We start from the raw sequence: 22,993 nt of genomic DNA on the forward strand, positions 1-22,993 counted from the left end.
TCAAGTACTAGTGCTACCAAAATAAAAAAGATCTCCATTTGTGCACTTTGATTGAGATAAGTTATTCATGATAGAAAATTCACATCTCAACCATTGTAAAATTCAGTTTGTTGGGTAACCATATCCAGATATATGCTGCCTATACAAATTTAAAATTTTTGCAATACAAAACTATATTAAATGAAGTAAGCCACACCCAAAGGAACATAGGCTCAATGGTTTCCCTCATTTGTCATAATCAGTAGAAAACTTGGGCTCTCCTAGCAGAGATTTACAATAGAACAAAATTTGGAGACATTAGGCCAAATAGTATGACACTAAATGTAAGGACTTCCAGGATAAGGAAACAAAAGCCATATAATCAGTTATTATTGTCCTTAATATACTGTTATCTCTCATCTCTTTTGCTGTCCCTTGGTTATTTCATATTGTTACAATATTTCACCTTGTTATCTGATATATCTTATATATGCTTAATTGGTTATTTGAAATAGGAGAGGGAAGGGGGAAATCAAGTGGAGCAGGGAGAGGGGGGAAGGGAAATGGGGACCATGTCATGAGAAAGGGTATCAATATTTGTGAAGTAATGTACCTTCTATCGGGTGAATATAATGTAACCCATCTATTAATTACAATAAAAATATATGAAAAAAAAACAAAAAACTGACCCCTACTTTAAGAAACACCTTGACCTATCCAGCAACTTTCTCCAGTATTCGTGTGTCATGAATGATACAAATGAAACCAGACAATACAAATAATGTGTACAGAGAGGTAGGATTTACAGGACTGAGGGTTATTCTTCCTTCTGCAAAACGATATTACAGATGGATTTCCTACCTCCTGGTGTCAGCTGCTGGTTTGTACAACCTGCTCAGGGCTCTTTTGAGCTCCCTGTTCCTCAGGCTGTAGATGAAGGGGTTCAGGAAAGGAGTGACCACTGTGTACATCACTGAGGACACAGCACTGCCCCTGGGAGAATGTGACACACCTGATCCAACATAAACACCCAATGCTGTCCCAAAGAATAAACACACCACTGACAGGTGAGAGCCACAGGTGGAGAAGGCTTTGTACTTCCCTCCTGATGATGGAATTCTCAGCACAGAAGAAATAATTTTATAGTAAGAGAGAAGGATTCCAAATATTGTAGGAAATCCATAAATGATAGCAACAACATATTTGAAGACATCATTTAAGAGTGTGTCTCTACAGGAAAGATCCAGAATTTGAGAAGGGTCACAGAAGAAATTTGGGATTTCCAATTCCTTGAGATCTGTCATCCTCAATGCCATCCACACGTGCAGCTGTCCTTCCAAAAAGCTGACAACAAGTGACAGCAGAAGCAAGGAGACACAGAGACGAGAGTTCATGGTGAGAGGGTAATTCAGGGGGTGACAGATGGCCACAAAGTGGTCATAGGCCATCACAGTAAGAAGCATAGCGTCCATGCAGCCAAAAATGGTGAAGAGACACATCAGTGTGAGGCAGCCTGCACAGGGGATGGCTCTGCTTGCACTCAGGAGTTACACCAGCATTTTGGGTACGGTGGTGGAAATGAAACAGATGTCATCCAAGGAGAGGATGGAGAGGAATAAGTACATGGGGGTGTGGAGGTGGGGGTCTGAGCTGATGGCCAGGATGATGAGCAGATTTCCCAGTAAGGTGGTCAAGTACATGGACAAGAAGAGTCCAAAGAGCATGGGTTGTAATTTTGAATCCTCTGAGATTCTCAGTAGAAGAAAATTTGTAACAAGGGTTAGATTTTGTGCTTCTTTATCACCTGGACAACTGCTCAAATATAAAAACATCTTGATAGAAAATAAAACACATATCCAGGAATTGTCAGCTCTGATTACTTGAAAGTCAAGTATTTAGAAGCTTGAATTTTGCACCACCTTTACAAGCTTTAGTTTTGCACCACCTTTGCAGTACAGTATACTAGTGTTTGTGAATTGTGGCAATTCTCTACTTCTAGAATCTTTTCAATCTCGGTTACCTTGTTCCTCAGGCTTTTGTCTCCATATGTGCCCCAGTGACACGCAGTTGTGTTGGAAAGCCAAGAAGATAAAGGCTGGCTAGAGCAAGGTCACCTGACAGTACAGCCCATCCTTGTAATGTAGTGTGGGGGAACAGGTTCCAGGGCAGCAGGAGAGATCCAAGAATTTACACATTTATGATGCATGTCTCTGTCTAGGAGCCTACTTTTGGAGCCACTGCACCGCCCTAGGCTCTAGGAAGCCCATCCATTGAGAGGGCTGGAGAGTGGGCTTTCATGTGTAGATTGAGATTCTGGGCTGGAGGATTTCAGGAAGATTCCCCTGGGGGAAGGGCCAGCAGTAGGTCAAGCCACTAGAGCAATATTGAGTTAGGAGAACAAAGCAGTTTCCCATCCATTAGTGCAGTGAATATTTTTATCGCACTGAAGAGAAAATCCAATCCCATGAACAGTCACTCCTTATTTATCTCCACTGTGACAGCATGCAGGCAAAAATCTACTTCTGGTTCCTCTCGACTTTCCTTTTCTTGTATTATGGCGTTTGTAGGGAAATGAGTAAGTCTGGAACTGTGATATTGAGTGAAATAAGTCAGGTTCAGAGAAACAAAGGACATGTATCCTTCTATAAAACATAAAAATTAAATCTCAATTATCACAATATATGAATACACATAGAGTTATGTGTATCAATGCACACACAAATTGAGGAAAGTGTGGCAGGAAAGGATTCTGATGGAACAACTCTCCTCAAGTAAGGTATGGTTTAACCACATGAATAGGAGGAAGGTGAAACAGCCTGCTCCTTAAAAATATACAGTGTTCCAAGGGCAGGTGGCTCAGACTTCTAAGCCTCACTACTCCAGAGGCTGAGGTCTGAGATTCACAGGTGGAAGCCAGTCTGGGGCAGGGAATTCTGAGAATATCTTGTTTTGAATTAACTAGTAAAAATCAGGAAGTTAGGAGCTAGAGGCTAAATGAGAAACCTCCAGGATATGGAAACAAGAGCATATGATGTGTAATTGTTGTTCTTAGTGTCCTAGGTTATTTCTCATCTCTTTTATTCTCCCTTGGTTATTCTCATATTGTTACATTATCTTACCTTGTTATCTGTTATATTGCATATACATTTATTTGTTTATTTGAAATTGGATAGGGAAGGGGGAAAACAAGATGAAGAGAGTGGGTAGGGAGAGGCAAAAGGGCACAAAAACATGATGAAGGGTATCAATGTTTGGGAAATAATGCACTTTCTATCTGGCAAATATAACGGTAACTTTTCTATAAATTACAATTAAAAAGGAAGGAATAAAAGCAGGAAGTGGAGCTGTAGCTTTGAGCAAAAACCTCAGGGACTGCACACATGCCCTCAGTTTAAGCCACAGAACCTACATGTGTGTGCGTGTGTGTGTGTGTGTGTGTGTGTGAACGCACACACATGCACACACATTACAGAAGGTGAATGATATGAAATGAGAAAGAATGACCTAAAATCCAGAGCTCTGAGAAGGACACAGGGCATTCTGCCAAAAGTTTCATTGATGTAATGTCCTCTTGTCATTTTCTCCATCATCACAATCTTCCTACTCATTCTCCTCCTTTGTCCTCCTCTTCCTATTTCTCCTTCTTCTCCTCTTCTTCCTCCTCCCCCTCCTCCTTTCAGACAACCTTTAGGAGAACTTCAGGAACTGGTTTGAACCATTTATATCCTGCTACATTTGGTGAGCCACAAATGAGAATGAAAAGCACAGTAGGTAAATAATTCTCCATTACATACACTGGTACCCCTAACCTTCAACCCCTACCTGAAAATTCACTGAGGACATACATTTCGTCTCCAAGTCCTTTACCACCCAACCTGCCCCACTCAGTTGCTTAAGCTGCTTCTCTCTTCAGCTATGGCCCAGGTAGACAGATCTCAGGACCACAGATCTGGTGCCCAGCACATATCCAGCCTCTGTCCTCAGGAAAGAGATGAAGACACAGAAGGAGCAGAGATGGTGGTGATGAGGAGACAGATATAGGGCCAGTGTCCTGGAGACTGGGGAGGGAAGGCTCATCCTTGACTTGTATATGGCCTTGGAGGATTAATACCCACAGGTCACAATTAACCAACCTGTGTGTATTAACAAGCCAAGTTTCTGGACATTTCAAACACAAGGATAACAGAATCATAAAAATTTCCATGACTGATGGCCGAGAGTGTGGCCTAGGGGAGCGTGCTCACCTAGCATGCACAGAGCTCTATGTTCGATTCCCTGGCATCATGTACAGAGAAAAATCCAGAAGTGGTGCTGTGACTCAAGTGGCAGAGCACCAGCCTTGAGCAAAATATGTCCAAGGACAATGCCCAGGCCCTGAGTCCTAGCACACAGACTGACAAAAAAAGAAAAGCTTTTTAAGTAGTTGTGCACTGGTTTCTTTATTGTCATGATTATTATTAATTTGTTGTACCAAGATGTTACATTTCAACATATCAGTTTGTGAGAAAAATGAATTTTGGTTGTTTACACCCTTTCTGTTTCACCAACTCTCCCAACCTCAATAATATCTTCAATATTCTATTTTTTAAAATAAATATTTGAACTACATTAATGTATTTGTACCAAGGAGTTGACACTCAATAGAGCAGTTGGTGAACACAGTGTATCTTGATCCATATCACCAGTTTTATTCTACTTCATTCTACCCAAACTCCCCTCCCTTCAATTGTCTTAATTTTGTAGGGTATGTATGGAATTTTAATGACATTTCCCCCCTTCTCACTTCAGTATACTATCCTCTGTCTTATCCTCTACATTTCCAGTACGTTATTTTCTTTTTTTATATTTTTATTGTAATTAATGGAAGGGTTACATTATATTCACCAGATAGAAGGTGCATTAATTCACATACATTGATACCCTTTCTCATGTCTTGGTGCCCATTTCCCTCTCCCTACCCCCACTCCTCATCTTGTTTTCCTCCCTTCCCTATACAATTTTAAATGACCAAATACAAATATATTCAATATATCAGATAACAAAGTGAGACACTGTAACAATATGAGATAACCAATGGACAGCAATAGATGAGAGATAACATAGTACATTAAGGACAACAATCACTCATTATATGGCTTTTGTTTCTACATCCTAGAGGCCCTTTTATTTAGCGTCATACTATATCCAGTACACTATTTTCTGATAATCATTTTGTTGGCCGGTATTTTGGGAGTTCTAATGAATTACACCATTTAAAGTCTATCCTAAACATATTATATTTCTGTTAATACATTGGTTTTCCCTTGTCTCGAGAACATAACTATGAAATGTGTTTGACATCTTCATCTCTAGACATCAATTTCTCTATTTTCCTCACATTAGTTTTATAAATTTCATTGCTCTAAGCCTTCAAGACTTTCCAGCTTCCTGGCATTCATTCTTATGGACTGAGAGTGAGTTTTCTAAGGAATGACACCATTTAAACTCCCTCCCTGAACATAGCACGCTTTAGGGTATAAATTGTGTACCTTTGCAAATTCCCCCACATGAACATAATTGTATAATTATAAATTAGATCTAACTACCACATATGAGAGAAAATGTGCATCCTTAGCATCTCTGGGTCTAGCTTGACTTCATTTGAATTTTGTCCTCGAAATTTATTTCTTCACAAATGATGGAAGTTCATTCTTCCTAAAGGAGGAGGACAATTCCCTTCTGTAAATATTCTTTCTTCACTAAGAAGCAGGCTTGAGTTCTCCTTTCTCCTCTTCATCTGTTAACAACAGTATGTCCTCAGAGACTTGGACCAAACACACCAAAAATCTAACTAATCATCAGCTTTGAGCTTGTGTCTCCAATTCTACCGAACATTCAAAGTTCAAGCCCTTCATCCCTGCAGTGCAATAGCCCCAGCCCAGTTGGGTAACCATGCGACATTTCTTCAATGGATTAGGATGGTCCCATATGATGTAGAAGAGTCCCAGGATTCACTATAGCATATGTATGGGGAATGCAGTGAACTTGCACCCCGTGGAATGATCCTGAGGATCAGAAACTTAAAGCAACACGTGCACACAGGCCCTACAGATGTGAGGATTCTTAGGGGCACAGATTTCCCATTACAATGAGGAACTGGGGAGCCATATGGGAGGACAGCACCATGGAAGAGAGAAAAACAAACTATATGAAGGATGTGAGGATTCTGCTGTTGGTAGTTTATCAGACATGGACGGAATCAGCCCAGAGCACCCTCATTGGGTCAATGGAGCCAAGAAATGTCGTATCTAGACATAGTAAAATTGGTGAGGATAGTATTTTATCACTGGGAAAGAACTGGAAAGTCCTGGAAAAAAATTATGTTAAAGGAAGTAAGTTAGACTCAAAGAGATACAGGATCCATGTTTTTCCCTTGAATGTGGAAGGTACATTTAGCTCACAAACTCCTTAGTAAATACATCAGGTGGTAGGATCTTGTACACAAATGTATTCACTGATATATGGAAGATTCAAGAAGATCTCAAATGGTGTAATTCGATAGAAAGGCAAAATCTAGGTTCCGAGAAATTAACATCAGGCAGTGGGTAGTGACAGGGTTTGGGTGGTGTCTAGGGATAAATGAGGAGAAGAAGATGGGGAGAATGCAGGCATGCATCCAATGTATATCCCACAAAATTATGAAGAGTGAGTGAAGGGGTGAGTAGGGGAAGGTGATAGTATGGGAGGAGTGACTTTGATCGAGATATATTATATTCAATACTGCTTTGGTACAGCTACTTAAAAATAATAATAATAGGGATAAAAGAACTTGTCATTGGCAGAATATGGCGGCGGTTCAGGGGAAAGTTCATACCGCAAGATCGATCCTAAGTTAGCTTTAGCACCACAGAGATCTAAGTCGGAGAGAAAAAGGCAGAAAACCGGCACAAGAAGACAGCATGGAGCACAGCCAGCTGCTTGGAGCCACTGTGAAGACAAAACCTTTCTCCTGAACCTGAGCAGACAGCGCTTCTCGGCAGCTCAGACCTGCCGGCTCCAGAAAGAGCCAGACCAAGCCTGCGCAAGGCCAAAGGGTCACCCAGCGTGTCGCGGACGTGTCAGCTGCATGAAACCAGAAAACACATCAAATTGTGAATACCTCCTTGGAACGGCATTGGGAAGGAATCCCATCCCCCACCAGCTGAAAGCTGCACCATCTTGACTGCTGGTAAAGAGCCGACCAAAACAACTGGAGCCTGAGAAGTGGTGCTGGCAGTGCCATATTCAAAAGGGCAAAGGTTTTCCCAGAGGCAGCTTAGCCAGACACCAGGCCCCGATGCTAGCGGAAGTTCCTCCCCCTGGGTTTGGCCGCACTCCTGGTAAATAAAAAAAATGTTAATCTTCAGTTTGTCTTTTTGTGGGGCACAGGATAGGACACTTGTATCTCCACTAAATTCGGGATCCAAATCCTTCAAAAAGTCTTTTCTCTTGCAATTTGGCTTTGCGGGTTTTCTGATCAGTTTGTTGATTGGGCAGGAAATAAAAAACAAAACAGTGGCTTCATGAGGGGCTTTGTTTACCAGGACAGCGGCCACGCCCAGGACTTCCGATAGCGCCTGGAACAGACATCCAGCCAAGCTGCCTCTGGGAATATATTTGCCCTTTTGAATGATGACTCTGCCAGCACCACTTCTCAGACTACAGTTGTTTTGGCTGGGTCTTTGCCAGCAGTCACGATGGCGCTACTCTAGGCTGGTGGAGAAGAGTATCCCTTCCCAATGTCTTTCTATGGAGTTACTCAATAATTGATGGATTTTCTGGTATTGTGCCCAGAAAACATGAAGCCTCCCGCCATAGCCAGAGACCAAAGGTCAATGCAAATTGCAATGAGTCGTTTATTGACGAGTTCGCGCACGGGTCTCTGCGCACTGATAGTCGAGTGCAGACCAGAGGTCCTGAGCACAAGATTACAGCCCCTTTTATACATTTTTTGGTTGGGGAAGGCCCCAGTAACTAATAGCAACAAATCAATACGCCACGCGGGAAATTTATACTATAATTCCATTAAATGATTGGTGCAATACAATGCAAGAAAGGGATCGTGGCTAATCATTGGTCAGTCTAGCTGGCTGTCATTTAAAGAGGATGGTTTTATGCCAGATATGAGTCTAGGGGGATCTCCATGGTAACGGACTTGTGATTGGTTGACATTTGTCCTAGTTTGCTGGCCCTCGGAAGTCTGAACTTGTAGGTACCAGATGGCTACTATCTCTAGCTCTGGCTTGGAATGTGTATACTCCTTACTATAGTGTAGCTCAGTCTGGGAACCAAGGACAAATGGGTGGTTGTAGATTAGCCACAAGGACAGCAGTTGCATTTCTCAGGGTTTTAGCAAGCAGATAGAAGCAGAAAGGCAAGTTAAGGAAATACAAGTATAAACATACAAATGAATACAAATATAAAAATACAAATGGCTAACATAAGTTTATAGAAAATATATAGATATTTTCTATGCTTCTCACTGGTTCCGTGAAGCTGGCAGTTCCACGACATGGCTAGGTGATGGCTCTGGGCTTGCGCAGGCTCTGTCTGGCTCTGTCTGGCACTGGTCTGTGCTGCCAAGAAGATCTGTGTGCTCAGGTTCAGGAGAAAGGCTTTGTTTCTGTGGTGGCTCTGAGCGGCTGGCGGCGCTCCACACTGTCTTCTTGCTTCAGTTTTCTGCATTTTTCCACTCTGCCTGAGATCGCTGTGGTGCTAAAGCTTACTTAATGTTGATCTTTGGGTATGAACTTTCCCCTATGATTCTAGAACTGGTATCTTGGAGAGAGCACAGAAAGACTAATACTGAACATCTGCCATCTTCTGCCACTGACAAGTTCTTTTATCCCTATTATTATTATTATTTTAAGTAGTTGTACTAAGGATTTGACAGTTACCAAAGCAGTTTTTGAATATAATATATCTCCATCAATGTCACTTCTCCAAAAATGTCACCTGCCCCTACTTGTGCCTTCACTCTCTCCTCGCTCCTAACTTTTTAATGACCCATCTGCTTCTTTCCATTTCACTGCCAGAAATCATACAACACAAAGCTTTGACTTCTCCCCCATATTAAGGTCAAACTTGAGAGCACATATTCATATTATAGTAGAAGGACAGTGACATATGTCTTAATAAAACCGCCTATTTATTTCTACAAAATGAAGAATTTATCATTATGTTTCTGAGTATCAGAAAATGGGGTAATGGAAATGTAGAGGGTAGGACAAAGGATGATAGAAGAATGAAGACAGAAGGGGAGAAATGCTATTAAAGATTTTATACATACCCTTCAAAATGAAGACAATTTAAGGGAGGGGAGTTTGGGTAGAATGAAGCAGAATGAAAGTGTTGATAAGGATCAAGATGCATTGTGTTCATCAACTGTTTTATTGAGTGGAAACTCCTTGGACAATTACTTTAATGTAATACAATAGTTTATCTTTTTTAAAGAATAGAATATTGAAGATATTGTTGAAGTTGGGACAGTTGGGGAGACAGAAAGGGTGTCAACAACCAAAATACATTGTACTCACAAACTGATATGTTGAACTGTAACCTCTTGGTACAACAAATTAATATTAATATGGTAATGAAGAAATCAGTGCACAACTCCTTAAATCCTATTCTTAGTTCTGCTTTAATTTCCTTTTTCAGGGTTTTAAAGTTTTCATCAAAAAGGTCCTTTACATTCTTAGTTAAGCTAATTCCTAGGTACTTTATTTTCTTTGAGGCTATTGCAAAAGAAGTTGCTTACCTGATTGTTGCCTCGTTCCTCTCACTGTTGGCGTAGAGGAAGGCAGTTGATTTTTGAGGGTTAATTTTATAGCCTGCTACCTTTCCAAAGTTTTGAATCAACTCAACGGCTTGGGAGTAGAGTCTATAGGATTCTTTAAATAGAGAATCATGTCATTTGCAATGAGGGATCCTTTTACCTCCTCTTTCCCTACTTGGATCCCCTTTATGCTTGCTTCTTGACTTATTGCACTGGCTAGGAATTCTAGTACTATGTTAAAGAGGAGTGGAGAGAGTGGGCATCCTTGTCTCGTTCCCGATTTTACAGGGAATGGCTTTAAATTTTCGCCATTAAGCAGTGGGTTTGTCATACACAGCCTTTATTATATTGAGGAATGTTCCATGGATTCCTAGTTTTTCCAGAGCTTTTAACAGAAAGGGCTTTTGGATCTTGTCAAATGCCTTTTCCGCATCTATTGAGACAATCGTGTGATTTTTGTCCTTGCTCCTGTTGATGTGTTGAATTATATAAATTGATGTGTGTATGTTGAACCAGCTTTGCCTCCCTGTGATGAATCCAGTTCGATCACAGTGTATGATTTTTTTGATAAGTTGTTGTAGACAGTTGGCCAGTATTTTGGTGAGAAGTTTTGCATCGATGTTCATCAACGAAAAAGGTCTATAGTTCTCTTTCTTTGATGAATCTCTGTCTGGTTTGGGGATGAGGGTTATACTGGCTTCATAGGTTGAGTTTGGTAAAGAACCTTCATTTTCAATTTCGTTGAAGAGCTTGAGGAGTATTGGTGTGAGCTCTGCTTTGAAGAACTTATAGAATTCAGCTGTGAATCCATCTGGCCCTGGGCTTTTCTTAGGTGGAAGTTCTCTAATTGCCATTTCTATTTCAGTGCTTGAAATAGGCGTATTTAGTTGGGTCAGTTCTTCTTGGTCAGTGTGGGTATGTTAAAACCTCCCATGCTCCTGGACTGGAAGAATCAACATCGTGAAAATGACAACCTTGCCAAGGGCTATCTAAAAATTCAATGCAATATCCATCAATCTCCCAATGTCATTCTTTAAAGAAATAGAAGAGGCAATCCAAAATTTCATATGGAATAATAAAAGACCCCTTATAGCAAAAACACTTCTTAGCAGAAAGAACAGCGCTAGGGGAATTTCAATTCCAAACTTTAGTCTATATTACAGGGCTATAATTATCAAAACAGCTTTGTACTTGCACAAGAACAGGCCTGAAGAACAATGGAATAAAACTGAGGACCCAGATATTAAACCACAGACCTATGGCCACCTAATCTTGGACAAGGGATCCAAAAAATAGAGTGGAAGAAAGATAGCCTCTTCAACATGTTGTGCTGGCAAAATTGGTTAAACACCTGCAGAAAACTAAAGATGGATCCTTCTTTGTCACCCTGCACTAGAATTAACCCCAAATGCATCAAAGACCTGGAGGTAAAATCTGACATACTGAAAACTTTACAAGAAGGAGTAGGAGATACACTAGGCTTCCTTGGCACAGGTCGAAACTTTCTTAATAAAGACCAAGAATCAAAACCAAGTCAGAGAAAGGCTGGATAAATGGGACTGCATTAAACTGCAGAGCTTTTGTATGGCAAAGGACATAGCTAGTAAACTAGTTAGGAAGCCTACAGAGTGGGAGAAGATCTTCACCAACCATACAACGGACAAAGGCCTCATATCTAAAATATATCAACAGCTCAAAAAATTGAATCCCTCCAAAACTAATCTCCAAAGTAACAACCATCCCATTAAAAATGGGCCAAAGACTTAAAGAGAGTCTTCTCTGAAGAAGAAACAAAAATGGCCTATAGACACATGAAGAAATGCTCAACACCTCTGGTCATAAAAGAAATGCAAATCAAAACAACTCTAAGATTCCACCTCACTCCAGTTCGAAATGCCAGGATCAGGAAATCTAATAACAACAGATGCTGGAGGGTTGTGGCCAGGAGGGATCACTACTACACTGTTGGTGGGAGTGCAAACTCATTCAACCACTATGGAAAGCACTATGGCAGTTCCTCAAAGGCTAAACATAGAACTCCCCTATGACCCAGCAATTCCACTACTTGGCCCTTACCCAACCATCCAGAAACTAGGGCACACTAAATCCACTAGCACATCAATGTTCATTGCAGCTTTATTCAGCATAGCAAAGATATGGGACCAACCTTGATGTCCTTCAGTTGATGAATGGATCCACAAGAAGTGGTATTTGTACACAATGGAATTCCATGCTGCTGTCAGAAAAAACGACATCGCCCCATTTGTTAGGAAATGGAAAGAGTTAGAAAAAATCATATTAAGCGAAGTAAGCCAGACTCAAAGGAACTTAGGCTCAATGGTTTCCCTCATTCATCATAATCAGTAGAAACCTTGGGCTGTAATAGCAAAGATTTGCAATAGAGCAAAAACTTGATACATAAGGCCATATAGTATGAAGCTAATTGAATGGACCTCTAGGATATTGAAACAAAAGCCATATAACGAATGATTGCTGTCCTTAAGATGCTATGTTATCTTTCATCTATTTTACTGTTCTTTTGTTATCTCATATTGTCACAATATCTCACTTTGTCATCTGATATATTGGATAAATTTGTATTTGGTTACTTGAAATTGAACAGGGAAGGGGGGGAAACCATTGGGGGGTTGGGGGAGAGGGCAATGGGGACCAAGACATATGGAAGGGTATCAATGTATGTGAATTAATGCACCTTCTATCTGGCAAATATCATGTAACCTTTTTATTAAATACAATAAAAATATTTTTTAAAAATCCTATTCTGTTTTTGCCAGTCCAGGGGCTTGAGTCAGGGCCTGGGCATTGTCCTTGAACACATTTTTCTCAATGACACTATTCTTCCACTTGAGTCACAGCACAACTTCTGTTTTTTTCTGTTTATGAGTTTCAAGGGAATCGAATGTAGGGCTCTGTGCATAATAGGTGAGGACAGTACTCTAGGCCACACTCCTGGACGCATGTCATGTATTGTTTTCATGATTCTGCCATCCGTGTGTAGGAAATGTCCAGAGACTTGGCTTATTAATACACACAGTTTGGTTAATTGTTACCTGTGGGTATTAATCTTCAAGGCCATGTAGAAGCCAAGGATGACATGTCCCTCTCCTGTCTCCAGGACACTGGTCCTATATCTGTCTCCTCTTCAACACCATCCCTGCTCCTTCTGTGTCTTCATCTCTTTCCTGAGGACAGAGGCTAAACTTATGCTGGGCACCGAATCTGGGGTGCCCAGATCTGTCTACCTGGGCAGAAGAGGAAAGCAGCTTAAATAATAGAGTGGGTGGTGAAGGAATGTTTTCTCTGCAGCATGAAGACAGTTAGGATGGTTTGGGCATCACAGGTGGTGAGGATGCTCTTTGTCAGTGAATTTGCAGGTAAGGGTATAAAGTTAGGGGTCCCAGTATATGTAATGGAGAATTCTATACTTACTATGCTTTTCCATTCTCATTTGTGGGTCACGAAATGTAGCAGCACGTAAATGGTTCACACCACTTTCCTAAGTTCCTGGAGGTCCTTTCATTTTGCCTCCTCCTAACTTCCTGCTTTTTGCTAGTTAATTGAAAACAAGGGTTTCTCAGAATTCTCTGCCACAGACTGGCTTCCACCTGTGAATCTCAGACCTCAGCCTCTAGAATAGTTAGGATTAGAAGTGTGAGCCACCAACCCCTGCAACACTGTGTAGTTTAAGGAGCAGGCTGTTTTAGCTTCCTCCTATTCATGTGGTTAAACTAAAGAGATGAGTTGTTCCATCAGAATCCTTTTCTGCCACACTTTATTCAGTTTGTGTGTGCATTGATCCACATGACCCAATGTGTATTCATAGATCCTGAAAATTGAGATTTTAATTTCTATGGTTTAGAGAAGGACAAATACCTTTTGTTTCTCTGAGCCTGACTTATTTCACTCAATACCACTTTTCCAGGCCTGCCCATTACCCTACAAATGTCATAATACCAGAAGAGGCAAGTCCAGAGGAATCAGTAGTAGATTCCTGCCTGCCTGATGAAAAAATAGAGATGAATAAGGAGTGACTGTCCATGGGAATCGATTTTCTTTTCAGTGGGATAAAAATATTCACTGCACTAATGGATGGGAAAATGCTTTGTTCTCCTAACTCAATATTGTTCTAGGGGCTTGAACTACTGCTGGCCCTTCCCCCAGGGGAATCTTCCTGAAATCCTCCAGCCCAGTTTACAACCCAGAATCTCAATCTACACATAAAATCCCACTCTCCCACCCTGTCAGTGGATGGCCTTCCAAGAACCTAGCGTAGGGTTCGGGCTCCAAAAATAGGTCCCTAGTCAGAGACATGCATCATAAACATGTAAAACTCTTAGATCCCTTCTGCTGCCCTGGAACCTGCTCCCCCACACTACAAAAGTTTGGGCTGTAGTGTCAGGTGATCCTCCTCTAGCCAGCCTTTACGTTCTTGGCTTTACAACAGAGCTGTGAGTCACTGGGCAGACTTGTACCCAAAAGACAGGAATAGGCATCACAGAGTGAGCAAATTCTAGAAGTAAATCATTGCCACAATTCACAAACCCTAGAATAGTGTACTTCATAGGTGGTACATTGTTCAAACTTGTAAATACTTGAGTTTCAAATATTTAGAGCTGAAAATACCTGGATATTTGTTTTCCTTTGTATCAAGACATTTTTGTTTTTGAGCAGATGTCCAGGTGATAAAGAAGCACAAAATCTAACCCATGACACATATTTCCTTCTCCTGAGAATCTCAGAGGATCCAAAATTACAACTCATGCTCTTTTGGCTCTTCCTGTCCATGTACCTGATCACTGTGATGGGAAATCTGCTCATCATCCTGGCTGTCAGCTCTGACCCCCACCTCCACACCCCCATGTAGTTCTTCCTCTCCATCCTCTCCTTAGATGACATCTGCTTCATCTCCACCACCGTGCCCAAGATGGTAGTGAACCTGCAGAGTCAAAGCAGAGCCATCTCCTGTGTAGGCTGCCTCACACTGATGTGCCTCTTCATCTTTTTTTGCTGCATGGATGTTATGCTTCTTACTGTGATGTCCTATGACCGCTTTATGGCCATCTGTCACCCCCTGAATTACCCTCTCCTCATCTCTGTGTCTCCTTGGTTCTGCTGTCACTTGTTGTCAGCTTCTTGGAAGGACAGCTGCACATGTGGATGGCATTGAGGATGACAGATCTCAAGGAATTGGAAATCCCAAATTTCTTCTGTGACCCTTCTCAAATTCTGGATCTTTCCTGTAGAGACACACTCTTAAATGATGTCTTCAAATATGTTGTTGCTATCATTTATGGATTTCCTACAATCTTTGGAATCCTTCTCTCGTACTATGAAATTATTTCTTCGGTGCTGAGAATTCCATCATCAGGAGGGAAGTACAAAGCCTTCTCCACCTGTGGCTCTCACCTGTCAGTGGTGTGTTTATTCTTTGGGAAAGCATTGGGTGTTTATGTTGAATCAGCTGTGTCACATTCTTCCAGGGGCAGTGCTGTGTCCTCAGTGATGTACACAGTGATCACTCCTTTCCTGAACCCCTTCATCTACAGCCTGAGGAACAGGGACCTCAAAAGTGTCCTGATCAGGCTGTTCAAACAAGGAGCTGACACGAGGAGATAGGAAATCCATCTGTAATATGGTTTTCCATTGGAAGAAAATTTAACCCAAATTCCTGTAAATCATACCTGTCTGTGCACATTCTTTGTATTTTTCTGGTTTCATCAATATAATTGATGACACAGGAGCACCATTGTGGTGGCACAGAGGCTCTCAACTGTGGTGAATGCCGGCCAAATTCTTGTCATCAAGGATGGCTGTATCATAGTGAGAGGAAGGCATGCAGCCCTGTTGTCCAGAGGTGGGGTGTATGCCAACATGTGGCAGCTGCAACAGAAAGGACAAGAAGAAGTCTCTGAAGACACCAAGCCCCAGACCAAGACACAGTGACAAAGTTGTGGCCACTTCCTTCTCAAAGATTAACTCAGGGGAATAAGATGTGTCCATTTTCCCTGGCTTACTTCATCCTCCTCTACGGGTTTGGTGCTGTTACAAGGGAAAGGAACTTTGCAGAAGAGCACTTTGGGAAAATAAAAGTGGACTGTTCAAAAAAAATTTTAGTTTGCAAAGATGACACATGCCTGGAAATGATAGTCCAACTGAATTTTACAGTGGTTTAGATATGAAATTTCTCTCATTGATATTTTACCTCAATAAAAGTGGAGAAAAACAGATTATTTTGGTTTTGGTAGGACTGGTGTTTGAACTTGGGGCTTTCTCATTTCTTGGCACATGATTTATGACCAACACGTTGTTTTTAGTTATTTTATACATAGTTTCCAGGGATTTTTTTGTGGTTCAAGGGGATGAACTCACCGTGAGTGTGTTCCCTGAGCTCTTTAGATTAAGTCCAAGCCCACCTTTGAAAAAAGCCCCACTTGACATTTTCTAGAGTTAATTTTGAGATAAAAGTCTGAAGTCCTTTTGTGCCCAGGCTGGTTTTGGACCTTAATCCACAGATCTAAGCCACTCGAGTAGCTAGGATTACTGGCTTGAGCCACCCCACTGGCTAGGATCTAGTGCTTGTTAAAGAACAGGACCAGCCAGATGCCCAGATTTCAGGGGTGAGCCTCTAGTTCCTAACTAACAAAAGCAAGATGGGTGTTATTTTTGAGGTTTCCTTGTTTCTTTGTTAGTTTGTTTGAAGCAGTGCTGGTGCTTGAACTCAGGGTCTGGACACTGTCCATGAGCTTTTTTGCTCAGGTCTATTCTTCTACTACTTGATGCATAACTGCACTTCTGGGTTTGTGTGTGTGTGTGTGTGTGTGTGTGTGTGTGTGTGTGTGTGTGTGTGTATCTTTAATTGGAGCTCAAATTCTGATGAACTTTCCAGCCCTACATGGCTTTGAAACTGAAATTCTCAGGTCTCTGATCCTGACCCTCTTGGATATTCTGTGTGAACCACAGGCACACAGCTAAACCTGTTTTTCTCCATAGAAAGCATTAAATGATTATTATTTGTAACTGGGCAGGAAAATGAGTCCATAAGCTATCTTACATTACGGAAGGTTTATTGATTTAGAGAATATGTTTGAGACAAATACTATGATGTAAGATCAATAATGTAAAATGTATTTTTTTAATTATCGGGAGAAGAATGTGTGCTGATATCATTTGTGTGCTTGCCTCTCCACACATACTTAACTGAAACAGTTTTACAATAGTTTGTATTTCAAAGAAGTCACTGATGACAGTTAAAGACTATATCATTTAATAATTTGACTAAGCTACTTTTTCTGTTTAACACTTTTCTCTTAACTTCCTTGTAGAAACACATTTCAGATTAGCAAGTCCATACATTTGTACAAAGTATCCTCATCAGATTCATCTCTTCCATCATTTTTCTCTTCCACCTACCCTTTCACCAATGTGCATATTGCGATCCAAATTTCATTTTTTACACACATGAACATGGATTATCATGACTGCATTCTCCTATGGCTCCTTGTTTCCATTCATTCTCATACTTCCTAATGGAACCCCACTCAAGACAATGATATTCAGGATATTTCTGTTGTTAAATTGTCCTACTCAAAAGTCTTACACCTTGGAATTGCATTCCTCTATATGCTATAGTTAGCCACATTTTTTGCCAGTCCTGGGTCGTAAACACAGGGTCTGGACACTGTCCTTGGGCTTTGTCAAGGCTAGAGCTCAAGGTCACTTGAGCCACAGCACCACTTCCAACTTTTTTTTCTACTGAGGTATCAAGCCCAGATCTTCGTGTAAGCTAGGCATACAGTCCACCACCAGGGCAAATTCCTGGCCCCAATTAGCCATATTTTTGATGCTGTCATCTAGGCATAGAACTTGGAAGCTTTGCTTTCCAGAGGACAAATATAAAATCTATTGTTTGGGACTTCTTTTTTACCTCTCATCAATGTTAGTGACTTGATTTGGATTTGTAAGATTTGGATTAATTTTTCTAATTGTGAGTTCTGCAAATCAGGTTCCATGATGGTAGGAGAGCCTATCATCAGCCTGTCCTCTGGCATCTCATCAAATATCCAACACCATATGATCCTGCAGCTGGAAATCCTCCATGTCCACCTATACAGAATACATTCTGTGAGATTATTTTTCCTTTTCTTTTCTTGTCTTTTCTTCTTTACCCATCCTGGAGCCTGAACTGAGTGCTGGGGCACTGTCCTTAGGATTTCACAAGGCTAGTGCTCTACCACTTGAGACATAGCCACTTCTTCCTTTTTCTCTCAATGTGCTATCAAAGAATCAAACCAATAGCTTTGTGCATGCTAGGCAAGCACTGTACCACCTAAGCATGCTCTCAGCCCTGCGTAATCCATTCTGAAGAGAGAAAGCTGTGTTTTTTGTTCAGCTGTGGAGCTTAAATTTTGGACCTGAGCACTGTCCCTGAGCCTCTTATTCTCAAGAACAGTGCTCTTCCAATTGAGGCATTTAGGTTGAGTAAACTGGAAAAAAGTTTTGTTTACTTTTTCATATATTTTTATTGTAAATAAAAGAAGGGTTACATTATATTCTCCAGATAGAAGGTACATTACTTCACAAACTTTAATACCCTTTTTCACGTCTGGGTCCCCATTTCACTCCCCCCACTTTCATCCCTCAACTTTTTTGCCATGTTCCCTATCTGATGTCAGATAACTAACTAAACATATATACAATATATTAGATAACAAGGTAAAATACTGTAACAATATGAGTAACCAAGGGAGAGCAAAAGAGATGAGAAATAATCAGTAGAAACCTTGGGATCTCCTGGCAGATGTTTACAATAGAGCAAAACCTAGATACATAAGGCCATATATTATCACACTAAATGAAAGGAACTCCAGGTTATAGGAAAAAAGCCATATAATGAGTGATTGTTTTCTTAAAGTATAGTTTATTTTGTGTACCTATGGTTCACACCTGTGTTCCTAGCTACTCAAGGCACTGAGATCTTAGGATCCCAGTTCGAAGCCAACAGAGGCAACAAAGGCCATGAGAATCTTATCTCCAATTACCCATCAAAGAGCCAAAAGTAGAGGTGTGACTCAAGGGGTAGAAAGAGAATAAAAATCTCAGTGAAGTTCCCAGAATCTGAATACAAGTCCTTGAGCTATCATACACACAGAAACAAAGAAAGAAAGAAAGAAAGAAAGAAAGAAAGAAAGAAAGAAAGAAAGAAAGAAAGAAAGAAAGAAAGGAAGAAAGAAAGAAAGAAAGAAAGAAAGAAAGGAAGAAAGAAAGGAAGGAAGAAAGAAAGAAGAAAGAAAGAGAAAGAAAGGAAGAGGAAAGGAAGGAAGGAAGGAAAAAAGGAAGAAAGGAAGAAAAAGAAGGAACCAGGATGGGAATTAGAAAACCAGGAAGAAGAACGAGGACGAAGAAGTGAAATCTCCTTAGAGACAGATGGCTCAGCATAGTATTTTCTAGTGCTGAATTATCTGTATGAATTAAGGGTGAGAAACCAATTGTCTATGTTTTCCAGAACATTTACAAGGATAATATCTTCAGAAAATGTCACTATTTCTTTATTAATAAAGAAAGTATACATGGGTGTTTCTTTTTAGATTGGATGAGATTGAGTTTCACCAACCAGGATGACTTCTGTGGATTTTTTTCCAGTGATCTTGGAAGAGGAGCCTCTATTGTTCTTTGATCCAAAAATATTCCATATAATGTTCATTCTCTCTCTCTCTCTCTCTCTCTCTCTCTCTCTCTCTCTCTCTCTCTATTTTTCTTTCTTTCTAATTTTCTTTCTTTCTCTATTTCTTTCTCTATTTCTTTCTGTCTCTCTTTCTTTTTCTTTCATGATTGTTTGGATTTTTTTGATAGTCCTGGGGATTGAACTCAGGGTCTGGGCTCTATCCTGAGCCTGTCTGTTCTCAAAGCTAGCACTCTACCACTTGGAGCCACAGCACCACTTGCAGAGTCTTCTGTGTAAGTGGTACAGAGTCGGTCAACCTAGTGCTTCTTACTTGCTAGGCAAGCACTCTACCCCTAAGCCACATGCCCAGCCCCTTCTATTCTAATATAGTTGAATGTCTAACATGAGTACCTAGAAGTTGATTGAAATGAAGAATATGGAATAGAGTACCATTTTACAAATATACATATAAAGACCTGCTGGATCACAGGTGACTATGAACAAATGCACTGACAATGGACTATACAGGGGACGATTCCAATAGTGTGATTCTTTGAGCCATGAACTTATTAGGTAACCTAAAAATATGAAGTAGCTTGTACTTGAAGTGTTGGGGATGGAGATAAAACCAACAGGAAGGGTGTAGAAGGGTGAAGATGGAATGGTAAGGGAGAAAACACTCATGACATTCAGTAAGCATATTCAATACTATCCACTATATGTGAAAATGAAAGTAGGACAATCAGGGGATATGTAGGGTTGAGAGATATGGAGTGGAATGATGAAAGGTGTGATGCGGACCCAGATACATAAAGTGACATACTAAATTGTGAACACTTTGACATCCACTTAAAAACAATAAAACTATTCCTTGAAAGGAGTGTAGTTATTTCCATGCTGATTTCAATGGTCACATATACACCGAATTACTCAATCTAAAACCTTAAAAGCTTTTATCTACAGATCTGGCCAGATGCTCTGATGTTACCATAGCACATGTGAGCCTCTGTCTCATGGTTAATAAAAGTTGCATCGTATGTTGGGGTGGAGAGTTAGTTATTTGTTTGTGTCAGTCCTCAGGACTTGTTACTATCCGTAAATTTATTTCCTGAAGACTAGTGACCTATCACTGGAACTACACCCCACCTCTGACTCTCTGTGTGTATATGTGTGTGTGTGTGTGTGTGTTTAGTTGGAAATAACAATTTTATGGGATTTCCAACTGTGGCTGACCTCAAAATGCAAATCGTGAGATTTCTTCCTTGTGAGCAGCTAGGGTAGCAACCGTGGACCAACAGAGCCTGGCTGTTAGGGTTTTGGGTCAGGAAAAAAATAATAAATGACTTTCCTTGCAAATTTACCTAGAAACATGTTAAATACACTCTCTCACATGACAGAAAGTTCATGGGCCTGTAGAATATGGTTGAAACAAATGAAATGGCCTAAAATAAATCATATGGTATGAGTGCCTCATAGTTCATAGTTTTTAATTATGTGGAAGCTATGTGTGTTCTGATGTCACTTCTGGAATCTGCTATAGCATACTACCAGGTGCATTTAACTGACAATTCTAAATAAAATTTTGCATTTCACACGAGTCATTGATGAGAGTTAAATATAAGTTACATTCTGTTTTTAACCTTTATTGTGCTGGTCCTTGTGGTTGAACTCAGGGATTAGACACTGCCATGAGCTTTTTGGCTCAAGTCCAGTGCTCTACACCTTGAGCCACAGTGCCATTTCCAGCCATTGCTGAGTTGTTTATTGGAGATCAGAGTCTCACAGACTTTCCTGTGCATGCTGGCTTGAAAACCTGATCTTGCAACTATAAAAGCATAATGAAAGAAATTAAAGAGAAGAGTAGGAAAGGGAAAGACATCCCATGATCATGGATAGGGAGAACCAACATAATGAAAATGGCTATACTGCCAAAATTGATATAAAATTCAATGCAATCCCCATCAAAATCCCAAAGACCTTCTTTACTAATATAGAAGATATAATCCAAGGATTCATTTGGAACAAGAAAAGACCTAGAATAGCCAAAACAATTCTAGGTGGCATTACAACCAGATTTAAACTCTACTATAACAACAAAAACCACTTGATATTGGCACAAAAACAGACCAGAAGATCAGTGGAACAGAGTAGAAGACCCAGAAATAGAACCACATACCTATAGTCAACTTGTATTTGACAAAGGAGCCGAAGATATACAGTGGAACAAACACAGTCTATTCAATTATTGGTGTTGGTAAAACTGGGCAGCCACATGCAGAAACCTAAAAATTGACCCTAGCCTTTCACCATGCACAAGCATGTTAACTCAAAGTGGATTAGAGACCTCAATGTCAGACTGGAAAATGAAACTGCTACATGATAAAGTAGGAGAGACACTGGAACTCATAGGCAAAGGCAAAAGATCCCTGAACAGAATCCCAGGGTCACAACACATTGGAGGGAGACACGATAAATGGGAATACCTAGAAATATTGTCATTTTCATGATGTTGAGTCTTCCAATCCAGGATCATGGGAGGTTTTTCCATTTCCTCAGTTCTGCTTTAATTTCCTTTTTCAGGGTTTTAAGTTTTCATCAAAAAGGTCCTCTACATTCTTAGTTAGGATAATTACTAGGTATTTTATTTTCTTTGAGGCAATTGTGAAAGGAGTTGCTTTCCTGGTTATTGCCTCATTCTTCTCACTGTTGGCGTAGAGGAAGGCAGTTGATTTTTGAGGGTTAATTTTATAGCCTGCTACACTTCCAAAGTTTTGAATCAGCTCAGGAAGCTTGGGGGTAGAGTCTATAGGATTCTTTAAATACAGAATCATGCAAAGAAGGATAGTTTTACTTCCTCTTTCTCTACTTGGATGCCTTTTATGCTTGCTTCTTGCCTTATTGCACTGGCTAGGAATTCTAATACTGTGTTAAAGAGGAGTGGAGAGAATGGGCATCCTTGTCTCGTTCCTGATTTTAGAAAGAATGGCTTTAGGTTTTCGCCAATAAGTGTAATACTAACTCTGGGTTTGTCATACACAGCCTTTATTATATTGAGGAATGTCCATGGATTCCTAGTTTCTCCAGAGCTTTTAGGGTAAAAGGGTGTTGGATCTTGTCAAATGCCTTTTCTATATCTATTGAGACAGTCATGTGATTTTTGTCCTTTCTCCTGTTGATGTGTTGAATTATATTAATTGATTTGCATATGTTCAACCACCTTTGCCTAACTGTGATGAATCCTGTTTGATCATAGTGTATGATTTTTTTGATGAGTTGTTGTAGACGGTTGGCCAGTATTTTGTTGAGAAGTTTTGCATCAATATTTATCAAGGAAATGGGTCTATAGTTCTCTTTCTTTGACGGATCTCTGTCTGTTTTGGGGATGAGGGTTATACAAGCTTCAAAGAAGGAGTTTGGCAAAGAGCGTTCATTTTCAATTTCGTTGAAGAACTTGAGGAGTATTGGTGTGAGCTCTGTTTTGAAAACTTTATAGAATTCAGCTGTGAATCCATCTGGCCCTGGGCTTTTCTTAGGTTTAA

At 40.4% G+C, this 22,993-nt stretch overlaps 1 pseudogene; it reads right to left on the reverse strand.

Moving 5' to 3' along the window:
* Positions 1-836: 836 nt before the first annotated feature.
* On the reverse strand, positions 837-1,703 carry LOC150068114 (olfactory receptor 7E178-like; annotated as a pseudogene).
* Positions 1,704-22,993: the final 21,290 nt, after the last annotated feature.

This window comes from Megascapheus bottae, chromosome 1 (genome assembly GCF_031878675.1).
Source record: "Megascapheus bottae isolate mThoBot1 chromosome 1, mThoBot2.hap1, whole genome shotgun sequence".
NCBI classification, from domain to species: domain Eukaryota; kingdom Metazoa; phylum Chordata; class Mammalia; order Rodentia; family Geomyidae; genus Megascapheus; species Megascapheus bottae.